Source organism: Lathyrus oleraceus, chromosome 5 (genome assembly GCF_024323335.1).
Source record: "Lathyrus oleraceus cultivar Zhongwan6 chromosome 5, CAAS_Psat_ZW6_1.0, whole genome shotgun sequence".
NCBI lineage: Eukaryota > Viridiplantae > Streptophyta > Magnoliopsida > Fabales > Fabaceae > Lathyrus > Lathyrus oleraceus.
In genome coordinates, this window is record NC_066583.1 from 336,976,587 (window position 1) to 336,999,978 (window position 23,392).

A 23,392-nucleotide genomic window follows, 5' to 3' on the forward strand; every position below is an offset into this window, starting at 1 on the left:
GATTTTCAAACTTCATTTTCATAATACTTCTTTTGAATTGAATTCTAATCATACTTTGACTTCTTTTTGTGAATAATCCTAATTGACTAATTCCACGCATTTAACTGTTTTGTGGCTTTGTCCATTCTTTAATCAAGTTTTCATACATTAGCCATAGATCTCAATTATCTTAGTGGTTGATGTGAATCTCACCTTTTGTCCTTAGTGATTGAATTGTAAGACTTCCTTGCTTATTATAGGGCATGGTCCCTCACTAGCAAGTTGAAGCTTTTCTCACATGGTGGACTTGTGGTTGTATAGGTTGAGTTTTCTCCCGTGGATAATGAAAGATCTTAGGGCTTTTGTTTAAAATTAATCCACTTACTTTTTGGAAATCTTTTAGCCGAGCTACGAGGTTTTGATCCTGTAAAGGTACGTAGGCAATGGTTATCCATCCAAACACAAAAATAATAAAAATTGTATATTCTTCTCTCATCCTCCCAATCAATGTTTGCACAATAAATGTTTCATAAACAATATCTTTTGCAACAATTTGTGAAAAGGGTTCCCTATGAGTACCTAGGATGCATTGGGTGCCTAACACCTTCCCTTTGCATAATTACCCCCTTACCCAGATCTCTGTACCCCTTTTATTAGTTTTCTTTGCAAAACTTCTTAGGCTTTTGTTCGCTTTTTAACCATTCCTTTGGATAAATAAAAGTGCGGTGGCGACTCTATCTTGTATGTTTTGCTTTTGGTTTAATCAATAAATCATAAAGTGATGAATACACCGCTACACAGATCATTGACTCTTGTGGTGAATTCTCCAATGTGCCTCTTCTTGGTACACGTGGTGGGATTAGCTACAACCCCGTGTTAGCACGACGTCAGCTTGGGTTCCCCCTAAAGGATAAACCTAATAACATTCTGTTAGAAGGTGTGTTCTTTCAGGAGGGTAAAGATCCCCAAGGCCTGAAAGCCAGGATGGTCCACACGTGGCGCAAGATTCACAAGAAGGGTAGAAGTGAGTTGGGTCCGAAGAACTGCATTGCTTTGGAGCCGTATACTACTTGGGTAAGGAAGAGAGCATTTGAGTATCTCATGCCTTATGATTATCCGAGACCTACACCTTTGGTTGTGGCTGGGCCTTCAACCCTCCCTAACCAAGGCGTAGAGGAATTGAGAGACGAAGACCTTTCACGTGCCTGGATCCGTGAAAGAGAAGAGTTGCTTCAACAGCTTAAGGAGAAGGACGCTCTGATCGAGTTTCTCGAGCATCAGATCATTGATGATCCGAACGATGCATGGACTTCTTTACTTCCTTAGTCTTCTAAGTTCTGGAAAAGGAGGTATGACAGACTCGCTAAAGAGAAGGCGGATATGGAAGCAGCATATGAGAGAGAGATTAAGAGGCTTCATGCAGCTTATCTTCCGGCATCCCGAGCTTTTAGGGATCCATAGGATGTTTATTTTCCTTTTCTCTTGTAATGATTGACAATGTTGTACTTCTTTTTCTCAAATATATTTGATGAGATATTTTCCATATGCGATCAAATGCTTAATATTCAAAATTGCAAATAATACCCTAAAAGTTCCTTTGAAAATAAAAACAAATCATATGCACGAGCATTGCATGCATCATTTGCATAAGCAGGTGTTGTTCTTCAGCCTCTGGTCTTGTGGTCTAACTCTGTGCTCTTCATTTATTTTGAAGACAAGCTGACTCATCGGTACTACACCAGAGCCAATTCTTCCAGATTGATGGATCATCTTGAGCAAGAGAATCGTGAGCTCAAAGAGGAAGTCGCCAGACTGAGTGCTTTGATGGAGTCTTTCCTAGCTACTCAGAATCAGCCGTCTCCAACACCTGCAACTCCTCCCCAGAGGACAGTCATCTCTAAGGTTGTTTCTTCTACAGTGCCAGCTGCCAGCGCACACTTTATGCCAACAGCCATGCCAGCCGGGTTTCTGTGGGGGATGCCTCCTGGTTTTATGCCTGATATTCCTGCTCCGACATTTGCTTCCATGCCGGCATCTAGCCCGGTCATTACTGTGCCTCCTCCTGTCGTGCATACCGTTCCTAGGGTAGACGACATCATCTATCATTCTGAGCCGTCTGAGGGCCCAGATGTTCATGAGAAGATGGACGCGATGAATGATCAATTCCTTGAACTCCGCAAGGAATTGAAGACCCTTCGAGGAAAAGATTTGTTCGACAAGTCTGCAGCCGAGCTCTGTTTAGTTCCCGGTGTGAAAATACCTGTCAAGTTCAAGGTCCCAGACTTTGAGAAGTATAAGGGGAACACTTGCCCGCTCAGCCACCTGGTTATGTATGCCAGGAAAATGTCTACTCAAACGGATAATGATTAGCTGCTTATTCATTATTTCCAGGACAGTCTGTCCGGTGCTGCACTGCGTTGGTATATGAGTTTGGACAGTGCAAACATCCGTTCCTTCAATGATCTTGGCGAAGCCTTCGTCAAGCAATACAAATACAATGTGGATATGGCTCCCGATCGGGATCAGCTCAGAGCCATGTCCCAGAAGGACAAAGAGACATTTAAAGAGTACGCCCAGAGGTGGCGAGAGCTGGCAACTCAGATTACTCCTCCGCTGGAAGAGAAGGAAATGACCAAGATCTTTCTGAAGACCTTGAGTTCATTTTATTACGAGCGGATGATTGCTAGCTCTCCTTCTGATTTCACCGAAATGGTGAACATAGGGATGCGACTAGAGGAGGGAGTCCGTGAAGGACGGCTGACCAAGGATGAAGGCTCTTCTAGCAAGCGATATGGGGCGTTTGCTAAGAAGAAAGATGGAGAGGCACATGCTGTGCAATCCCATATCAAACCTAGAAGACCCTCTGCCAGGAGGAAGCCTGTGCGTTCAGCTAGCAACCAGCACCAGGTGGCTCACATAGCACCTGTCTTCAGAGACAACCAACAACAGTATCATCAGCAACAGCGTCGCCCTCAGCAGCAGGCTTACCAGCCTAGCAACAGTAATCCAGCTAGTACGAGTTATGAAAGGAAGAAGATCACCTTCGATCCGATTCCTGTGTCATATGCAGAGCTATATCCCTCTTTGATAGAGCGGAAATTGATTACTCCCAGGGATCCTCCGGCCATACCTGCTAACCCGCAGTGGTGGTATAAGCCTGATCAGCATTGTGTTTACCACTCTAGTGCTCCGGGTCACAATGTGGAAAACTGCTTTCCGTTGAAGACTAAGGTTCAAGACCTTATGAGATGCGGTATTCTGAGCTTTGAGGACGCAGGTCCTAATGTTACGAAGAACCCATTGCCCGAGCATGGGAAATCAGTTAACATGGTCCAGGGCTGCCCTGGCAAGTACAAGGTCAAATATGTTAGCCATATTCGACAGTCATTGGTTGAGTTGCACCGGCTGCTGTGTGATTACAGTCATCTGGAGCACGACCATGACAAATGTCGTATCTGCTCTGTCAATCGTCTGGGTTGTCGCCAAGTGCGTAAAGATCTGCAAGAATTGCTGGACGATGGGACTATTGAGATTCTTCAAAACAGAAATGTTGATGAAGATGAGCTAGAAGTTAATGTGATTTCTCCGGTGTTCAGGATCCCTGAGCCTGTTGTCATTCGATATGATGGTAGCAAGCAAAAGGTTTCTCTTGCCCTGATTATCAAGCCTGCCGGCCCTGTGCCTTATTCTTCTGATAAAGCAATTCCATTCCGCTATAATCCTGTTGCTGTTGAAGATGGGAAAGAAGTGCCCTTGCCTTCTCCATCTGTTGTGAATATAGCTGATGTGAGCGGATTGACCCGTAGTGGTCGCGTGTTTTCACCCCCGAAGCCTCAGGCTAGGGCTGACTCTGTTGAGCGTCCGGTTGAGAATGCGGTTAATTCTCCGAATCCGGCACTTGTTGCTAAACCGTCCTCTGTACAAAAGACTCCTACTTCTTCTGTTGGCCCTAGTGGCATTGTGAATGAAGACTGTGATGAGATGCTGAGGCTCATCAAGAGGAGTGAGTATAACGTTGTAGACCAGCTTCTACAAACGCCGTCCAAAATCTCCGTGTTATCGTTGCTTCTGAATTCAGAACCCCATAGGGAGGCTCTGTAGAAAGTTTTGGACTTGGCTTATGTTGATCATGATGTCACTATAGAACAGTTTGACAGTATTGTTGCAAACATCACTGCTTGCAACATATTGAGTTTTTGTGACGCTGATCTTCCTGAGGAGGGAAGAGACCACAACATGGCTCTACATATATCCATGAATTGCAAGAACGACGCCATGTCCAACGTGCTGGTGGACACTGGGTCATCTTTGAATGTATTGCCAAAATCCACTCTCTCTAGATTGTCATATCAAGGGCCTCCCATGAGGCAAAGTGGAGTTGTTGTGAAAGCTTTTGATGGGTCGCGTAAGACTGTGATTGGGGAAGTTGATCTCCCAATCAAGATTGGACCAAGTGATTTCCAGATCACCTTTCAGGTTATGGATATCCACCCATCTTATAGCTGTCTCCTTGGCAGACCATGGATTCACGAGGCTGGCGCCGTGACATCCACCCTACACCAAAAGCTGAAATTTGTTAAGAACAAGAAACTGGTTGTGGTAGGGGGAGAAAAGGCTCTCCTGGTTAGCCACTTGTCTTCTTTCTCATACATTGATGCTGAGGATGAAGTTGGAACGCCTTTCCAAGCTTTGTCTATAGCGGAGCCAATTGAGAAGAAAACTCCTTCATTTGCTTCCTATCGAGATGCGAAACTGGCCATTGAATGTGGTGCAGTTGTTGGTCTATGAAAAATGATCGAGCTTGAAAATAATAAGTCCCGGGCTGGCATTGGCTATTCTTCTGGGGTCTTCAACAAAGAAGGGTTGTTCAAGAGTGGAGGTTTCATCCGCGCCGATCAAGTTGAGGAAGCTGCTGCTATCTTAGAAGAGGATGCAGAGGATTTTGACAATTTTGTCATCCCTGGCGGGATCTGCCACAATTGGGTCGTTGTGGATGTTCCTACGGTCATTCATAAGTCAGCGTAATATGTTTGCTTTGTTTAAAAACCCTTCTCCCATGCCAAAAGGAGAAGTGATGACATTGTTGGCAACATTTATACAATGATATTTCATTCAATAAATTCATGTTAAATATTTGTTTTCCATTTGTTTTCACTTTTTGCTTTTTGCATGAAATTGGTGATCACAAAAAACCCTAAAAACAAGAATAAAAACAATCTTTTCATCTGCATAATGATTGTCTTGTTTGTTTTCTAAAAAGCTTTTATATTCAAAATCATTATGCAGGTTGATTCTTAAACCCATTGAACATAATGATCCAACGCCATCTCCCAATTTTGAATTCCCTGTATTTGAAGCAGAGGAATATGATGTTGAAGGGATTCCTGACGAGATTTCCCATTTTCTTGAGCACGAAGAGAAGATCATTCATCCGCATCTCGAGAATCTGGAAATAGTCAACTTGGGGTCTGAGGATTGTGTTCAAACAGTGAAGATTGGGGCACTCCTTGAAGAGTCTGTCAAGAAGGGGTTGATCAGTTTGTTACGAGAATATTCCGATATCTTCGCTTGGTTGTATGAAGACATGTCAGGTCTAGATACAGATATTATGCAACATTTCCTGCCTCTGAAACCTGAGTGCGTGCCTGTGAAGCAGAAGCTCAGAAGAACTCATCCAGATATGGCAGTGAAGATCAAAGAGGAAGTTCAGAAGCAAATTGATGCGGGGTTTCTGGTGACTTCCACATATCCTCAATGGGTGGCCAACATTGTGCCAGTGCCTAAGAAAGACGGAAAAGTCCGTATGTGTGTTGATTACAGAGATTTGAATAAGGCTAGTCCGAAAGATGATTTCCCTCTACCACACATTGATATGTTGGTAGACAATACAGCCAAATTCAAAGTCTTCTCGTTTATGGACGGATTTTCCGGATATAATCAAATCAAAATGGCACCCGAGGATATGGAGAAGACAACATTCATCACACCTTGGGGAACATTCTGTTATCGAGTGATGCCCTTCGGTTTGAAGAACGCCGGAGCCACGTATCAACGAGCTATGACTACCTTGTTTCATGATATGATGCACAAGGAGATAGAGGTCTATGTTGATGATATGATTGCTAAGTCACGAACGGAAGTTGAACATGTTGAGCATTTGTTGAAGCTCTTTCAGTGTTTGAGGAAGTTCAAGCTTCGTCTGAATCCCAACAAATGTACATTTGGAGTCTGTTCTGGCAAGTTATTGGGTTTTGTTGTCAGCGAAAGAGGTATTGAGGTTGATCCTGCAAAGGTCAAAGCAATACGAGAGATGCCTGCGCCCAAAACTGAGAAGCAAGTCCGAGGTTTTCTTGGCTGCTTGAACTATATTTCCAGATTTATATCCCACATGACTGCCACATGTGCGCCGATATTCAAGCTCCTCCGGAAAGATCAATCCCATGATTGGACCGAGGATTGCCAGAAAGCTTTTGACAGTATCAAAGAGTATCTGTCTGAACCTCCGATCTTGTCTCCGCCTGTAGAAGGAATACCTCTGATCATGTATCTGACTGTTCTTGAAGACTCGATGGGTTGTGTCCTTGGTCAGCAAGACGAATCGGGAAAGAAAGAATCTGTTATCTACTACCTGTGTAAGAAGTTCACCGATTGTGAGTCTCGATACTCTATGCTTGAGAAGACGTGTTGTGCTTTGGCTTGGGTCGCTAAGCGTTTACGCCAGTACATGATAAATCATACAACTTGGTTGATATCCAAAATGGATCCAATCAAGTACATCTTCGAGAAGCCTGCCTTAACCGGGAGGATTGCCCGTTGGCAGATATTGTTATCTGAGTATGATATCGAGTATCGAGCTCAGAAAGCTATCAAAGGTACTATCTTGGCTGACCACTTGGCACATCAGCCGATTGAAGATCATCAGTCTGTTCAGTACGACTTCCCAGACGAGGAGATTCTGTATTTGAAGATGAAAGATTGTGATGAGCCTACACTCGATGAAGGGCCAGAGCCTGGTTCCAGATGGACGATGGTGTTTGATGGCGCTGTAAATGAGTATGGAAATGGAATTGGGGCGGTAATCATTACTCCTCAAGGCACACATATTCCATTTACAGCAAGGCTAACTTTCAAATGCACGAATAATATGGCTGAGTACGAAGCCTGCATTATGGGATTAGAAGAATGCATCGATCTAAGGATCAAGCATCTTGATGTGTATGGTGATTCGGCCCTCGTTGTCAATCAGATCAAGGGTGAATGGGAAACGAATCAACCCAGTCTCATTCCATACAGAGATTATGCGAGGAGGATTTCAACGTTCTTTACAGAAGTTGACTTTCATCATATTCCTCGAGAAGATAATCGGATGGCAGATGCGCTTGCTACGCTTGCTTCGATGATTGTGGTCAAATATTGGAATGAAGTTCCCAACATCACCGTGATGCGCTTGGATAGACCAACTCACGTGTTTGCAGTTGAAGAAGTGAATGATGAAAAGCCTTGGTATTATGATATCAAATGTTTCCTCCAGAACCAGGTCTACCCGCCTGGGGCATCTGTGAAAGATAGGAAAACTCTGAGAAGGTTGTCAGGCAGCTTTTACCTTAGTGGAGAAGTGTTGTACAAGAGAAATTTTGACATGGTTCTGCTCAGATGCGTGGATAGACACGAAGCAAACCTGTTAATGACTGAGGTCCATGAGGGTTCATTTGGTGCTCATTCCAATGGACATGCCATGGCTAGAAAGATGTTGAGAGCAGGCTACTATTGGCTGACAATGGAGTCTGACTGCTGCAAATACGTGAAGAAATGCCACAAGTGTCAGATTTACGCGGATAAGATTCATCTTCCTCCGACACTTCTGAATGTGATTTCATCACCATGGCCTTTCTCTATGTGGGGAATTGACATGATTGGCATGATTGAACCGAAGGCGTCCAACGGACACAGGTTTATTCTCGTAGGAATTGACTACTTCACCAAATGGGTTGAAGCGGCGTCGTATGCTAATGTGACCAGGCAGGTGGTCGTGAAGTTTGTCAAGAATCAGCTGATATGCCGTTATGGTGTGCCTGATAAGATCATTACTGATAATGGATCTAACATGAACAACAAGATGATGGAAGAGTTGTGCGTTGAGTTCAAGATTGCACACCATAACTCATCTCCTTACAGACCCAAGATGAATGGGGTTGTTGAAGCTGCTAACAAGAATATCAAGAAGATTATCCAGAAGATGACAGTCACGTACAAAGATTGGCATGAGATGCTGCCATTTGCTTTGCATGGATATCGTACATATGTCCGCACTTCAACAGGGGCAACCCCTTTCTCTCTTGTCTATGGCATGGAGGTTGTTCTCCCAGTAGAGGTGGAGATCCCATCAATGAGAGTCTTGATGGAGGCCAAGTTGACTGATGCTGAATGGATTCAGAGTCGTTACGACCAGCTGAATTTGATCGAAGAGAAGAGATTGACTGCCATGTGCCATGGTCAGTTATATCAGCAGAGAATAAAGAAAGCATTCGATAAGAAGGTCAAGCCTCGTGTGTTCTGAGAAGGTGACCTTGTTCTCAAGAAAGTCTTGTCTTTCGCGCCCGATTCTAGGGGCAAGTGGACTCCAAACTATGAAGGTCCATATGTTGTCAAGAGAGTCTTTTTAGGCGGTGCTTTGATGCTTACAACAATGGATGGGGAGGATTTCACTCGTCCTGTGAATTCAGATGCAGTCAAGAAATACTTTGCCTAAAAACAAAAATAAAATAGCTCGCTAAGTTGAAAACCTGAAAGGGAGGCTTAGGCAAAAAGGAGCGTCTCGGTGGATTGAAAACCCGAAAGGGCGATCCAAGCAAAAGTTAGAGACATGAAAAAAATGAATTTGCATCCCGCTAGATTGAGTACCTCACCCTGGGGCAATCTAGGCAAAAATTAGGGATATGGCAAGTAACTGCATCCTGACCAGACTTTCTGTTTCACAACTGTCTTTTTGTCAGAGATTCTCGCTCAGTCATCGTCAATTGAAGCCTCAAATACATCGGATTCAAATTGGTAGAGAAATGGTCATTATGTTCAATGTAGCCCTCTTCCAATATATATCACCGATTTCAAATTTTGTACAGATCTATGGAGTCTTGCCATTTGTAGGCTACCATTCCATCAAATAAATTTGAGCTTTTATCCAATTATTTGCACTCTTATTTGTTTCAATTCAACAAATGTTTTGCATGTTTTAATTGATAAAATGTCATTGTTTTAAACAAATAAATTTTTTTCAAAAATTATTTTTAAACAAAGTGAACATTCACAATGATAAAAGGATACTTAAGAAATTCTCAGTGCTCTCCCAAGGGTGGCATGATTTCCAACAGGGTAAGACTTTTGTTCATATTCCTGGCATGGTTGTATCCTCTTTCTCCAGATTGTTGTTGGGGTTTCTCCCCAAGCAAAGCTTCTGTTGAGTTTTTCCCCCAAGCAAAGTATTTGTTGGGATTTCTCCCGAGCAGATTTTTGTTGAGCAGAGCCTTCGTTAGGACTCTCCCCATCAGATTGCTTGTTGAGGTTTTCACCTCTCCTCCCTTCAGCAGAGCAGTGATTCTTTTCTCACTACGCCAAAAACTGGAATAGACAGCGCCCCTTAGAGGGCGCTTTATTACAAAAGCGCACTCTAAAGTGAAGAGAAAAAATAAGGAGCATACTATTGGAATAGACAGCGCACTTTAGAGGGCGCTTTTGTAACAAAGCGCACTCTAAAGTGAAGCGAAAAAATAATGAGGAAATGGAGGGACACCAATAGAGGACGCTTTATTGAAAGCGCCCTCTAAGGGTAACCTTAGAGGGCGCTTTTGAAAAAGCGCTCTCTATGTCCATGTACATTTCCAGTTTATAAGGCGCTTTTGGAAATCCTTAGAGAGCGCTTTTAGAAGCGCCCTCATAGGCCCCCTTTAGAGGGCGCTTTTGCATCAAAGCGCCCTCTAAAGTGAAGCCAAAAAAAAATAATGAGGAAATGGAGGGACAAGAATAGAGGGCGCTTTAGTGAAAGCGCCCTCTAAGGTTACCCTTAGAGGGCGCTTTTAAAAAAGCGCTCTCTAAGTCCATGTACATTTCCAGTTTAGAAGGCGCTTTTGGAAAGCCTTAGATAGCGCTTTCAGAAGCGCCCTCTTAGGCCCCCTTTAGAGGGCGCTTTTTTTACAAAAGCGCCCTCTAAGGTCCCCTTTAGTAAACATTAAAATTATAACATATATTGCATGTCTCTTTATTTTCCCTCTCTATAAGCTATTTCGTTTACGTAACTGGGTTTTCTCTCTACTGCGATTACGCTCGTCCTCCGTTCGTTCTCCCTCCCTCACCGTCATCGTCGCCGTCGCCTTTTTCTGCTGCTGCGTTCACGTTAACTGAGTTCACGTTCACCGTCACTGTTCACTTTCTTCTCCATCGTTACCGTCACCTTGAAGGTATTTCTCTTCTCCATCGTTACCGTTCACTTTCTTCATGTGTTTGATTAGGGCATTTTCTAAACTTAGTTTTACATTTTGTGCATTATGTTGATTAATGTTGTTTAGGGCAAACTGAGTTTTTTATTTCTGATTGAAAACTGATATCATTTGAAGTGTGTTTGAGCTTGTGCTTGGAAGTTTGATGATTATGGATGCAAGTTTGTTCATGTTCCAAACACCATAAGTTTGCATTGGTCTTTTGCATGCAGTAGGTGTGTGTGAGTTTGTATTCAATAATGATAAAAAAAAAAGAGTTTAGATTGTTGTAACATGAGAGAAATGCAAGGTATATGAATGTGTTCACGTATTGAATCATTGTCTTACTTGGGTCTTATTGAATCATTTCTATATTACAGATAAAATGGCTAACCAAGACGATACCCATGACAAGAATGGATCACGTAACAATGTTGAAAAAGAAATCAAACGAGGATTGACTGTTATGAAGTCAATCATTCGTGCAAGAGACAAGGGTGTAAAATTTGAAGTACATTGGAGTGCTGAAGACCAACTAATTGAGCCTAACGGTTCAATGTTGGCAAGTTACATTGGTTTCCTTGTTCGACAACATATTCCGATTACATGTGATAATTGGAGAAGTCCGGACTTGAAGGTTGGCAAAGAAAAAATATGGTCGGAGATACAGGTACTTACCATATATTGTTATATGTTTTTTTGTTGACTATTTGTTGACCATATATTGTTATAATATTACTTTATAATAACACACTCCATGTGTATGTTTTTTAGAGATCCTTTCACATCGATGAAAGCCGGCAAAAATATTGTATTCAATTGGCCGGAAAAAGACTCCGAGGATTTCGATCCTTTTTGTCCAACAAATTTCTCAAGGATGAGGAAGGAAAATTTGTTGAAGCAGAACGGCCAATGAAGTATGCCGAGATTATTTCAGCCGATGAATGGAATAACTTTGTCGCCAAACGAAGAAACGAAAAATTCCATGTAATGTCTATTAATTATGGTATTATACAATTGTTAAGTTACTTGGTTCTAATATGCCTTAAACTTTTTTATCCAGGAAGTAAGCGACATAAATCGGAAAAGGGCATCAAAACCCGCGTATCCGTACAAAAAAGGGCGTACGGGATATGCACGGTTACAACAAAGAATTGTGAGTATATTCAAATGCTATGAGCTTATACATTGTCACAATATGTTATAATTGATGATCTTATAATCTAATTCAATGTGTAGCTAGCCGAGGAGAAAAGTGACGCAACATCTCTTCCGGAGCACGTATTATGGAAGGCTACTCGGGTTGGGAAGGATGGGCCTGTCGTTGAAGCGGTCCAAACTGTTTATGACGAATGTGTGAGTATATGTAACATTATTTCTTTAATTATATCGAAAATTTTGTTAGACATATAATTCATTTTTAATCTCCTCTAATAATATTTCAGGAGACTTTATCCCAAACCGTACCTTCAACCGAGGTCCAGGATTGCAGGAGCGTACTTAGTCGAGTACTAAATGTTCCTGAGTATTCCGGTCGTGTGAGGGGTAAGGGTTTTGGTGTGACTCCGTCGTCATTTTATAAAAAACCAAAAACAAAAAATCCTACCAACAAAGAGGTGATGGAGACCTTGGCGGAGTTAAGGGCACAAGTACTCCAACTGCAAAACGAGAATGCAAGGTATAGAGAGGAAAGGTGCGCCTCCGAGGCAAAAGATACTAGTGACCGAGCTAGTATCAATTGTCAACCGAAATTTCCCGAGGTAATTATATATGTTATTATGAAATTAAAATAGCACTTTTTTACTTGACACATATACACGTTAACAATAACATTTATTATTGGTTTAGGGCATTTCACCTTGTCAGTTGTATCTATCGTCACCAACTTATCGCATGGTTGGCAAGGGAAAAGTGCACAACACTTCGGGTGAATTACTTCACCATAATCCCCTCCCGGTGGGATATATGAAAGTTTCGGTTGACCTTGTATTAGATACCGACGCGCTTCTACCATTACCTGACGTTGTTTCAGAGACAACGTTGATGCGAGAAGCAGTCGGATCCTTTGTTGGATGGCCGTCAGATCTAATTTTCCCAGATGCCGAGGTATATATGTTCTAAATGATTATGAATCTTTAGTATTCACATTTCAATTCAGCTACAATTATGATATTTAATCAATCCTTATTACGTGGTAATGTTAGACTCCTACAAGACCCACGCATAAAGCTGGTAAAGGGATTTCAAGACGCATCGAGTCGGTTGCATCTCTAAAAGAGGTACAAATATATATACCTATTGAATTATATACGCAACGATTCTGTTGCATCACAAAAAGTCATGATTTAATTTATATGAATTTTTAGGTTCCCGGTCGAAAGTTGAAAAAAGGTGGTAACGATATTCCTCCAACGACGTCCGGGACAAAATCTCAAATTATGATGCGTCTTGAGAAAATGGTGAATGAGTCCGATATTATGCACGGGGCCATTCGTAGTATAGATTTTGATGAAGGTGTTTTCGGAGCTGCCCATTTCGAAATAATTGCAAAGGAGGACATGCAACAACTTTTTGAACACGACGAATTGGGCATCGCTGTCATTCATACATACATATGGTACTCCGATCAATCTATAATTTACTTAGTTGAACAATTTATTTACACATTTCAATGAGTAGTCTAATGTTTATTATGTTTCTATTTAAGGTATATGTATGTAACATTGCTGCGGGGAACTGAATTGTGTAACCGTTTCAATTTTATTGCTGCTTCCCGTATCAACGCAACGTTAATAACGAAAAATCCAACATTCGTAAAGAATGATCTAGTCGATAGATTCATGGCGGCCGACGATAATACTACACCCAGTTTGTATTTTTTACCGTTTAATTCTGGCAACGGGTTAGATTTTCTTTCTAATAATTTCATTCTAATCTATGTATATCTTTTACGTAGAAAATTTTCATTCATCTAAATTTTTGTTTTATTTTACAGTGGTCACTGGGTGTTGGTTGCTATGGATCTTTCGAGACTAATAGTGTATTATCTCGATTCGTTATCGGGTGATTGGAGTAAATATCCGAGTATGAAGAAGACGGTTGACGCGTAAGTGAAATTCCCCTAAATATTCGTGTGTATTTGTATATTTAATTATGTCTGTCAGATTGATCTCAATATACGTTTTTATTTTGTTAGGGCAATAATAAAATTTAGATCGAAAAAGAATTATCGCAATAGGAAGGACATTACCTGGATCAGAGTTCAGGTATATATTAAGTATCTTATTTTTGCTTATAATAGTGTTTGTTTTTTTGCTTATAATAGTGTTTGTAAGAAATTAACTATATATATATTGTTTGTTTTTCTGTGTAGTGTCCTCAGCAAAATAATTCGGTCGATTGCAGATTTTTTGTATTGAGATTTATGAGAGATATCATTGCGTTGAATCGTATAGACATCCCAAAAATGGTATGAAATAATAACTTAGGGTTTATTTTAATATTATCGGATATTTCATCTAATTTGTTACTAAATCATGAATATGTTTTATTCTCTTAATTGTAGTACTTTGAGGAATACAAATCTTACTCAAGAGCTCATTTGGATGAAATGAAGGATGAATTGTGTCAATTCATTGTTGATCAAAGAATCATATAGCTAGGTTGTATATTGTTGTACATATATGTATGGAATGTTGTTGTTGTATGTTGTTGTTGTATATATGTTGTATATTGTTGTTGTACTTTTACTAACTCATGAATATGTTGTTGTATATTGTTGATCAAAGAATCATATATTATGTTGTATATATGGAGGATTAATGTTGTATATAAATGGATTCATGTTGTATATATCAATGGATTAATGGTGTATAACATTGGATTAAAGGATGAAATCAATATGAATTTTACACTTTTGCAGCATGCGAACAGGTTACCAATTAAATATCCACTGTTTTTCAAACAAATTTTTTTAAAATAACTAACACTTTAGAGGGCGCTTTCTGTAGGAAGCGCCCTCTAAACATTTTACATTGACAACTTTAGAGGGCGCTTTATCCAGAAAGCGCCCTCTAAACACTTTACATTGACAACTTTAGAGGGCGCTTTATCCAGAAAGCGCCCTCTAAACACTTTACATTGACAACTTTAGAGGGCGCTTTTTCCAGAAAGCGTCCTCTAAGGTTTCCCTTTATGGACCACTCCAGAGGGCGCTTTTTTCTGAAAGCGCACTATAATGTGGCCCTTAAAGGGCCACTTTAGACAGCGTTTTCTCCAGGAAAATAAAGCGCTGTCTTTACCTATGCCAGCGCCACTTTAGAGGGCGCTTAAAAGCGCTGTTATAGGCCAAAATAAGCGCCCTCTTTTCCCTTATTTGGCGTAGTGTCTCCTCAGCAGTTGTGGTTCCTTTTGGAAGGTTCAGTATTTGGTGGTTGATCCCCAGTTCTCCTTCTCTGCCTCAGATAAATCCCCAGTAGATTTGTGGCATGGTGGATTGTATCTGTGATGATTCCTCCCCTGCAGAGATTTGGTGATTTCCTGACACCTTTAATCCCCAGTAGAGTTGCTTGTGTGGCATAATCTACTTGTGTGATCTTTTCTCCCTCAGTGGGTTTTCCCCCAAGGGAGTTGTTTGGAGTTGCTTTCGTGGCAGTTTTCGCCTGTGCAGTGAGCTCCTTTTTCCCAACTGAGACTGATGATTCATCCCTTGCAGAGATCTTGTTATTTCCTGATCCCGGTAGATTGTTTATTCTCCGGTGATCCTGGCTTTCTCTCCTGTGGTGTAGTACCGGGCGTTTGATTCCTGGACCTGTTTGTGTTAGATATGTCTGTTTTGTCAGCATTCATCAAACATAAATCACGCATATTCATGTATACTTTCAACATTCAGATATTCATGCTGCATTTTTTTGCCATATATCTTTGGTTTGTTGTCTCCTGCTAATGGTGATATAGATCTCCCCATTAGATCTCCCTAAGCAGATGTCAGGTGTCTAATTTCTCAATATAGAGTCAGCCCCTTAAGCAGGAAGTGTCTGTCCTTTCCTTCTGCAGTTCCCCACTGAGATATATCCTCGTGGATGACGGTTGTTTCCGTTTCCTCCCAACACATATATTGGGACGGGTTTCCCTATTGAGATATATCCTCATTAGGACGAGTCTTGATTCAGTTTGCCTTTTTGGTTTGATCTTGAATTGGCATTTTTTCAACTGTCTCTTGTGCTTCCCTGTGGAATAAATGAACAGTTGCTTAGTAACCGGCAATCATTCACTTTATCCTCAGCGGAATTTTTGGCTTCTACCCAGTATCCGGTAGTTGTAAGTCCTATCCTTTGTGGTTTTCTACCCAGTAACCGGTAGTTGTAAATCCTATATACCTTTTTTCCCTCTTTGCGGAATCTGTGGTTGTTTACCCAGAGATTGGTATTTGTGAACCTTTTGTTCCTCAGCAAGAGTCGGTGGTTTTCTACCCAGTATCTGGTAGTTGTAAATCCTATTTGCTTGCTCTCCAGCAGAGTTTGTGGTTTTCTACCCAGTAACTGGTAGTTATAAACCCTATTTGTTTTCCCCATGCGGAGTAGTGATCCTTTCGCTCCCCACGCAGAGTTTATGGCTTCTACCCAGTAACCGGTAGTTGTAAGTCCTATCCTTTGTGGTTTTCTACCCAGTAACAGGTAGTTATAAATCCTACTTTCATCCCCTAGCAGAGGTAACCTTTGTGGTTCATCCTGGTTGATGGCGGATTTTGCGGTTTTCTACCCAGTATTCAGTAGTTGTAAATCCTACGTTGTTGTTTTTTCTCCATATCGGAGTTTGTGCTTCCTTGTGGAATAGATGGATATTTGCTCAGTAATCGGCAATCATTCACCTTATCCTCAGCTGAGTCTTTGGTCTTCTACCCAGTATTCGGTAGTTGTAAATCCTTTGTTCTCCCTTGTGCAGAGTTAACCTTGTTGTTCATCCTAACCGATGACGGTTACTTGTCCGTGGTTTTCTACCCAATATTCGGTAGATGTAATCCCCTCTTTGTGGTTATCTTCATCCAGTATTCGATGTTGATATTCCCTCCTTCTTGTGGATAATTGTTGTATGCTAGCAATTTTTTCCTCAGCGGGTCCTTTCACCGTTTGCCAGTGATTTGTTCCCCGGATCATTGATTTTTTATCAATGCATCCCCAGTGAGTCCCCTTTCATCCACCCTTTTGTTGGTAATGATTGTTGCTCCCTTTGATCGGTCATCTTTATATACCTAGTTTTGGTATCCCAATGTCCTTTCTTTTCGGTTGATTTATCCTTTATTAACCTAGTAACCGGTTGTGGATAATCTTCCATGCGAGTATACTATCCACGTTCTGACGGTAATGGATAATATATCTCATGAACTCTTCAGTCGAAGCCTGTTGTGTTTCCACGGTCGAGTAAGATTCGTGTTCCCTTTGCGGAATCGAATATTCGTTGCTACCCCTTTTTTGAGCGTATCTCCCAGTAACCGGTGATATGTTTCCTGGATAATTGCCGTATGCTTGCAATTTATCCCCAGCGAGTCATCTTTCGTCTACCCTGTTGTTGTTGGTAACGATTGTTTCTCTTTTCGGTCGGTCACCTATTATATACCTAGTAACCGGTATCCCTGGTGTTTCCTTCCATGCGAGTATATTATCTACGTTCTGACGGTAATAGATAATATATCTCATGCACTCCTTGGTCGAAATCTTTTGATTGTTTCTTCAGTGGAGTAAGATTCGTATTCTTTGTAGAATCGAATATCCATCCTTTAACAAGTTTGCGTTTTGCTCTCTTCAGGATGATGAGTGTTTTGGCAGTAAAAACCAATTCACGTTTTCGGTCGGTCACCTATTATATACCCAGTAACCGGTATCCCTGGTGTTCCTTCCATGCGAGTATACTATCCACGTTCTGACGGTAATGGATAATATATCTCATGCACTCTTTGGTTGAAGCCTTTTGTCCTTCCCCATTTGAGTAAGATTCGTTTTCCCGTTGCGGAGTCGAATGTCCATCCTTTAAGTCGATTTGCTTTTTCAAGCCCTCCTTTTGGATGATGAGTGTTTTGGAAGTAAACCCCAATTCACGTTTTGGTTTGTCACCTATTATATACCCAGTAACCGGTATCCCTGGTGTTCCTTCCTTTCTGCTCCCTATTATGACCTTGGCCCCCTGCGGAGTCAGATTTTCCTGAGATGATGTACCTTTTTCAGGTCTTCCTCAGATATTTTTGGTTGATTGATATCTCTCACCCTTATACCGGTCTTAGATATTCATTCTTCTTGAGCGTGTTGATTCTTTCACCCAGTAACCGGTATTCATATCACATGTCTCTTTGAGCTTGTTACCTAGTAACCGGTAGCATCTCACCCCTGTGGCTTCCTCTGGAGAGTCTTTGTTAGATTTCCCCAGCGGAGTTGTTGTTGTGTTTTTTCCCCTGTGTTGTACTGGTGTTTTCCCCAATACATGCATTTGCCCGACAGAGTTGTCTGATCAGCTCTTTCCCCAGTCTGAGTCCGGATTTTCATCCGAAGTATCCTTTGTGGATAGTCTTGTTGTGTTGGCGTATGTCCCAGCACACGCATCTTTGAGTCAGCTTGAGTCTTTCCACTGGATTTGTTCCCTTTTGGAACTCTTTTTCCCAGTGTCAGTCTTTTATTCCCCAGTATATTCTCTAGTTTCAAGTCGTGTCCTGCTCACGCATTCTTTTCTTATCCCCATAAGAGTCTCGTCAGAGTCTCTGTTCCATTAGGAAGTGCATCATTCCTGTGGATTTGTCTTTTCTTCTGATTTCCTTCTTTGTGGACCTATATTCCCTGCAGAGTTTGTTTGATTTGCATTCATACATTTGCATCATGAGGTCTCTTAGGGACCAAAATTTGTCTCATTGTTGTTATTTAAGCCCATTCTACCGCGTCGAGACGAAGATTTTAACCTTCATTTCTCCGGCTAGAATGACCTTAAATAGGGGCATCTGTAAGACCCCAATTTTGTCCCTAAGATCCCTCATGGCATCATATCATAGCATTACATAAACCTCAAGGATCATTGGACACCTTGCTTCCTTCCCTGTGGGTGGGATCTTTTTGAGAGTGATTCTTGATCACCAAGCATTGCTTGCATTTTATGTATCATTGCTTTTCTTTTAATCACTAACCAAAAATGTACAAAAATATGTCATCTAACATTTGTCTTGCAGCTTAAGCAGTCAACAGGTCAAGGCATTCAAGTGAATCCTTTGTGCAAGAGATGAGGGTTCCATTGAGATATGGATCATGTGATCATTATTTTGAGCTTATATGAGCTATAGGACCATTTTGGAGCAAATTCCCCAAGTGGCAAAGGCCCAAGTTCATCAGAATATTTTCAGGTCATCTAAGGACCAATACAAGTCAACAGCAAGTCAACTGAGGGCTTTGAGTGTGAGAATTGAATTTCTTCATCCCATTCATGTTCAAACAAGGCTTATTCTTCATGTCAAACATCTACATTGAAGAATTTGAAGTCAAAGTAAAAGTTTCCCAAAATGGAAAGTGACATGCAATTTCAAGTTTCCAAAAATGGAAAGTTTTTGGACCAACTTCAACTTGACTTTCCAACATCAAAGAAGCTTCAAATGAATTTTTGTCCAACATGAAAGTTGAAGATCTCTCTCTCTCTCCCATTTCCAAAAAGTCCAAGATCATGAGCATCTGATGAATGGTTAAGGAGATATGATCCAATCATTGTCAAGTGTGCATGGAACTTCAAAAGGCCATAACTTTTGACTCATAACTCCAAATTGAGTGCCTCTTTTTGCATTATGCTCCTCATGACATATATTTTCCAAATCCATTATTGCATTGCATGAAACTTCATCATATGATCATTTGCTCATTCATGCCCATTTTGGAGGGAAATTTGGAGATTCAAATTTGGTGCATTACATGAGTTAAATTCCATTGCCATTATGCTTAGGAGATGATTTTAAGTGAAATTGATCATGCATGTGGTACTGTTCACGTCCAATTTGCCATGCACCTCCACATTTTCCAATTTTTTGCCATACACCTTATTCTCGCTAATCTCTAATTAACCAATGCCTAATTACATTTTCAGTAGGATTAACACATGGTATAAATGCTAAATCCTAACAGAATTGTTCATAACTTCACATTCTAGATCTCAAACTTTTTTTCCCTCCATTTTTCTCCAAACCAAAACCTGAAAATTCTCCACATAGCATAGCAATTTTCTTCCATATTCTGGTTTATTGAGTGTAGTGGATGAAGAATCAAGCATTGGAACAGTGATTTTGGCCAGAATTCGTGCTTACTCCAAGCAAACTCATGAAGATGGAAGTGGCAAATTAATCAAGATCTAGTTCGTTTCAAGCTTCAATTCACACATAAAGCTTCAAGACATCATCTCAGGATTGGATCTGGACACTTTAGGAGCTCGAATCGCTGGTTTCATTGTTCTGCTCTTCAAGAGGTGTGAATTTCGAATCTCCTAATTCTCTTTTTTATATGCATAATGTTGTAGAGCTTCTCATGCTGAGCATTCTGATATAGATTTCATGAAAAATGGTGAAGAATTGCATGAGATATCTTGAATTAAAGTTTTGAGTGCATATTTGTTTTGATTCGATTCGCCTTGTTCATGATGTTTTAGACTTAGTTGATGCTGGATTTGGGTTCCTCATGTCATAAGCTTTTGAATGGTGCATGCATTGCCTGTTTCTGGAGAATTTTTCGTCGCGTGTTACTGTAGCAACCACCGTCTTCACGAAGAAGATGGTGGAAACCACCGCGTGCTCAGCCGTGCATGAATCCTAGGGTTTCGCTATGTCATTTTCCGCACGTGCATGCATGTTGTCAAGATGATAGGCCATGCTTCCATTGACCAAGTCCACATGTACGCGGACTGATGATGTGGACGCCAACACATTAAGTGGAGTGATGCGTTTTGATGCATACCTCCATTCGATCCTCAGCTCTGGCGTTTTGGAATTTATTTACTTCAGCGCTTCCATTTTTGCCATACATGCTTCGATTCTGGCTGGCTACATATTTTCAAATTAATTCACATTTCCATTTCCCTCCATATTATCATGTACATATTTCACATTTATTTCAAATATTTTCATCACATTCAAAAAATCATTAAAAATAGAATATGTATCCAATTAATTCCCAATTTTTTGCTACATGATCATGAGAATGTCTATTATTTTGTGGTGTTGATTTTTGGATTTTATCATTTCTGGAATTTTAATTGTGTTGGATTCTTTGGACATGTATGCAAATGTGACATTGCTTCATTCATACTATTGTGAAATGCTCATACATTGGCCAATTGATTTCAAATTTGGTATGCTGATTCCCAACATGTTGCTTGATGTTTGAGGCTTGGTTGTGTATTTTTCTCATTTTTCATCTCTGTTTTAGACACATGATTGTATGGTGTGACAATGTGTGTCACACAATTTGATGTCATACTTGTGCATTTTCATTTCTAGGTCAATTGAGCTCTGTTGACCCTAATTTTTGGCATGATGATTGTATTTGACATGTTGTGTGCATATACAAATTTCCATGATTGTTTGTTTCATTTCTGTTTTAATATGGAATTTTGATTCTTGAAGTCCAATTATGTGCATTGTGATTGCTTTGGCCTTATCATGTTTGGTTGATGACTTTGCTTGATGCTTTTGACTTGGTCCTTTTTAGGACATGTTCTCACTTGTTTAAATGAGATTTATGTTGAATATTGGTTGTTGTTTTGATTTTTTGCTTTGCTTTTGACCCTAGGCTTTGCCCTAGGGGTTTGTACTCACAATTTGAGCTTTGCCTTTCAGGATTTAAGCAATAAGTTATAATGGATGATGTGATCTCCTGGCTTGATATGAATTTGCTTTGTTTAACTAATTTTGATTGTCTTGTAGGTCCTTTGGTGGCTAATTCACTTGAATGTTTGCCTCTTATGGCTTACATTTTGTACATATTGGGAATGTCTGACTGTTGTTAATTGTCTGGTTGTCTGAATGTGAATACTGATTGTTTAGCTTTTCATACAGGTACTTAGCTGCTTTAAGTTCATTAATTGAACTTTGCTTTGCTTGTGGTTGGCATACCACTTAGGTAAACTCTCTATTCTCCATGTAGTCTGGAAGCCCTATGTAAGACCCCAATTTTGGCCCTAAGATCCCTCATGGCCCATATCATATCATATCATGGCCTCAAGGATCTTTGCATACCTTAGCTGCCCTCCTAGTGGGTGGGATACCTTGCGAGTGTGGTTCTTGATCACCAAGCATGTATTGCATTTGTATATCATTGCTTTTCATATGTTTACTAACCAAATGTACAAAAATATTGTCATCTAACCATGTTGCTTGCAGCTGAAGCAATCATCAGTCAATCAGTCAAATCAGGCCTTGAGCAATAGATGGTGGCCATTCTTGAAGAATTTGGACACCATTATCATTCATAAAGAGTTCATATAACTTGTGATATCATTTGAAATCAAGATCTCATGTGAAAGAGGCTTGGAATTCATCAGAACATGGCCCAGTCAACCAAAAGTCAACAAAAGTCAACTGTGGTCAACTGTGGATTTAATCAGTGATTTGATGATTGGAATTGGTTAAAAAGGTCTCATTCATGTCTATATAAACTTCATTTGGCATTTCAAAGACCAAGGTTGAAGGAATTGAGCTCAGACAGACAGTTTCCCAAAGTGGCAAGTGGACCTGTAATCTCAGCTGCCCAAAATGGAAAGTTTTTCCCCTCAAGATAATTTCATCATACAAGCTTCAAATCAAAATTTGTCCAACATGAAAGTTGAAGATATTATCCTCACAATTCCAAAAAGTCCAAGAACTTGAAAATCCCATGTATGGTTGTCAAGTTATGGTCCAGTGAATTTCAAAAAAGACCCGTAATCAGGAGGCCATAACTTCCACATGGATTGTCCAAATTGCAAGTTCTTTATATGCACAAACTCCATTTGACATGTACTTTCAGGGTGCATAATTGGATTTCTTCAAAATTGCTCAATGCAAAAGGTCAAATTTCAACTAGACTGTTAAATGAACCAGGGGCAAAATCGTCCAACTTGTGAAATAATTGGAATTTTTGAGTGGGGATTTTTTCTACACTTCATAAATGGCATTTGAAATTTGTTGGAATATTCACAACATGCCTAGGCCTCATGGTTTGATATCTAGCTTTTGAAATGGACTTGAAATTGCATGGCATTACCATGACATGGTGAATTTGCAAAGTACATGGCCAATGGAAATGAGACTTGTTTCTACACATCATATATGGTATTTTGGACTTGCTTGAATCAAAAAATTGGACTGATATGGACTGGTTTAGAGGAAGGGCATAAGGGCCAAATTCACACATAAGCCAATTTTCACTAATTACCATTTTTTCACTAATCAAGATTATTGGTGGATTAAGAGCTTAGTATAAAGAGTTAATCTCTAACAGAATTGGACTGGTTAATCATAATTCACAAATCACAACAGAAAATCTGAAAGAGAAACTCTCCAATTCTCTCATTTTCTCCATCTTTCACCAAGAACACTTCACACAAAAATTGATCAAACTTCACCAATTCTTGACGAATTCTCGAAATTCCTTTTGTGTTGATCTTCCACCATCCTCTACTCCATCTGTTTTGGAAGTTTGAATCGAGAAGAGCCACAATTCGCAACTGTCCAAGAAAGCTCCATCAATGGTGAATTTGATTTTCGCGCATTAGAAGCAATTTCGATTGAATTTGAGCATCGCATTCAACTCCTGGAAGATCATTCTGCAACTATTTTTGACTTTCACACGCCAATACCTCACGATTCATCACTGTCATCAAACGACGGTAAATTTTCGAACCTCAAGAATTGATAAATGTTCATATGCGTGTGGTAGTTTGTTAGATGTAGTTTA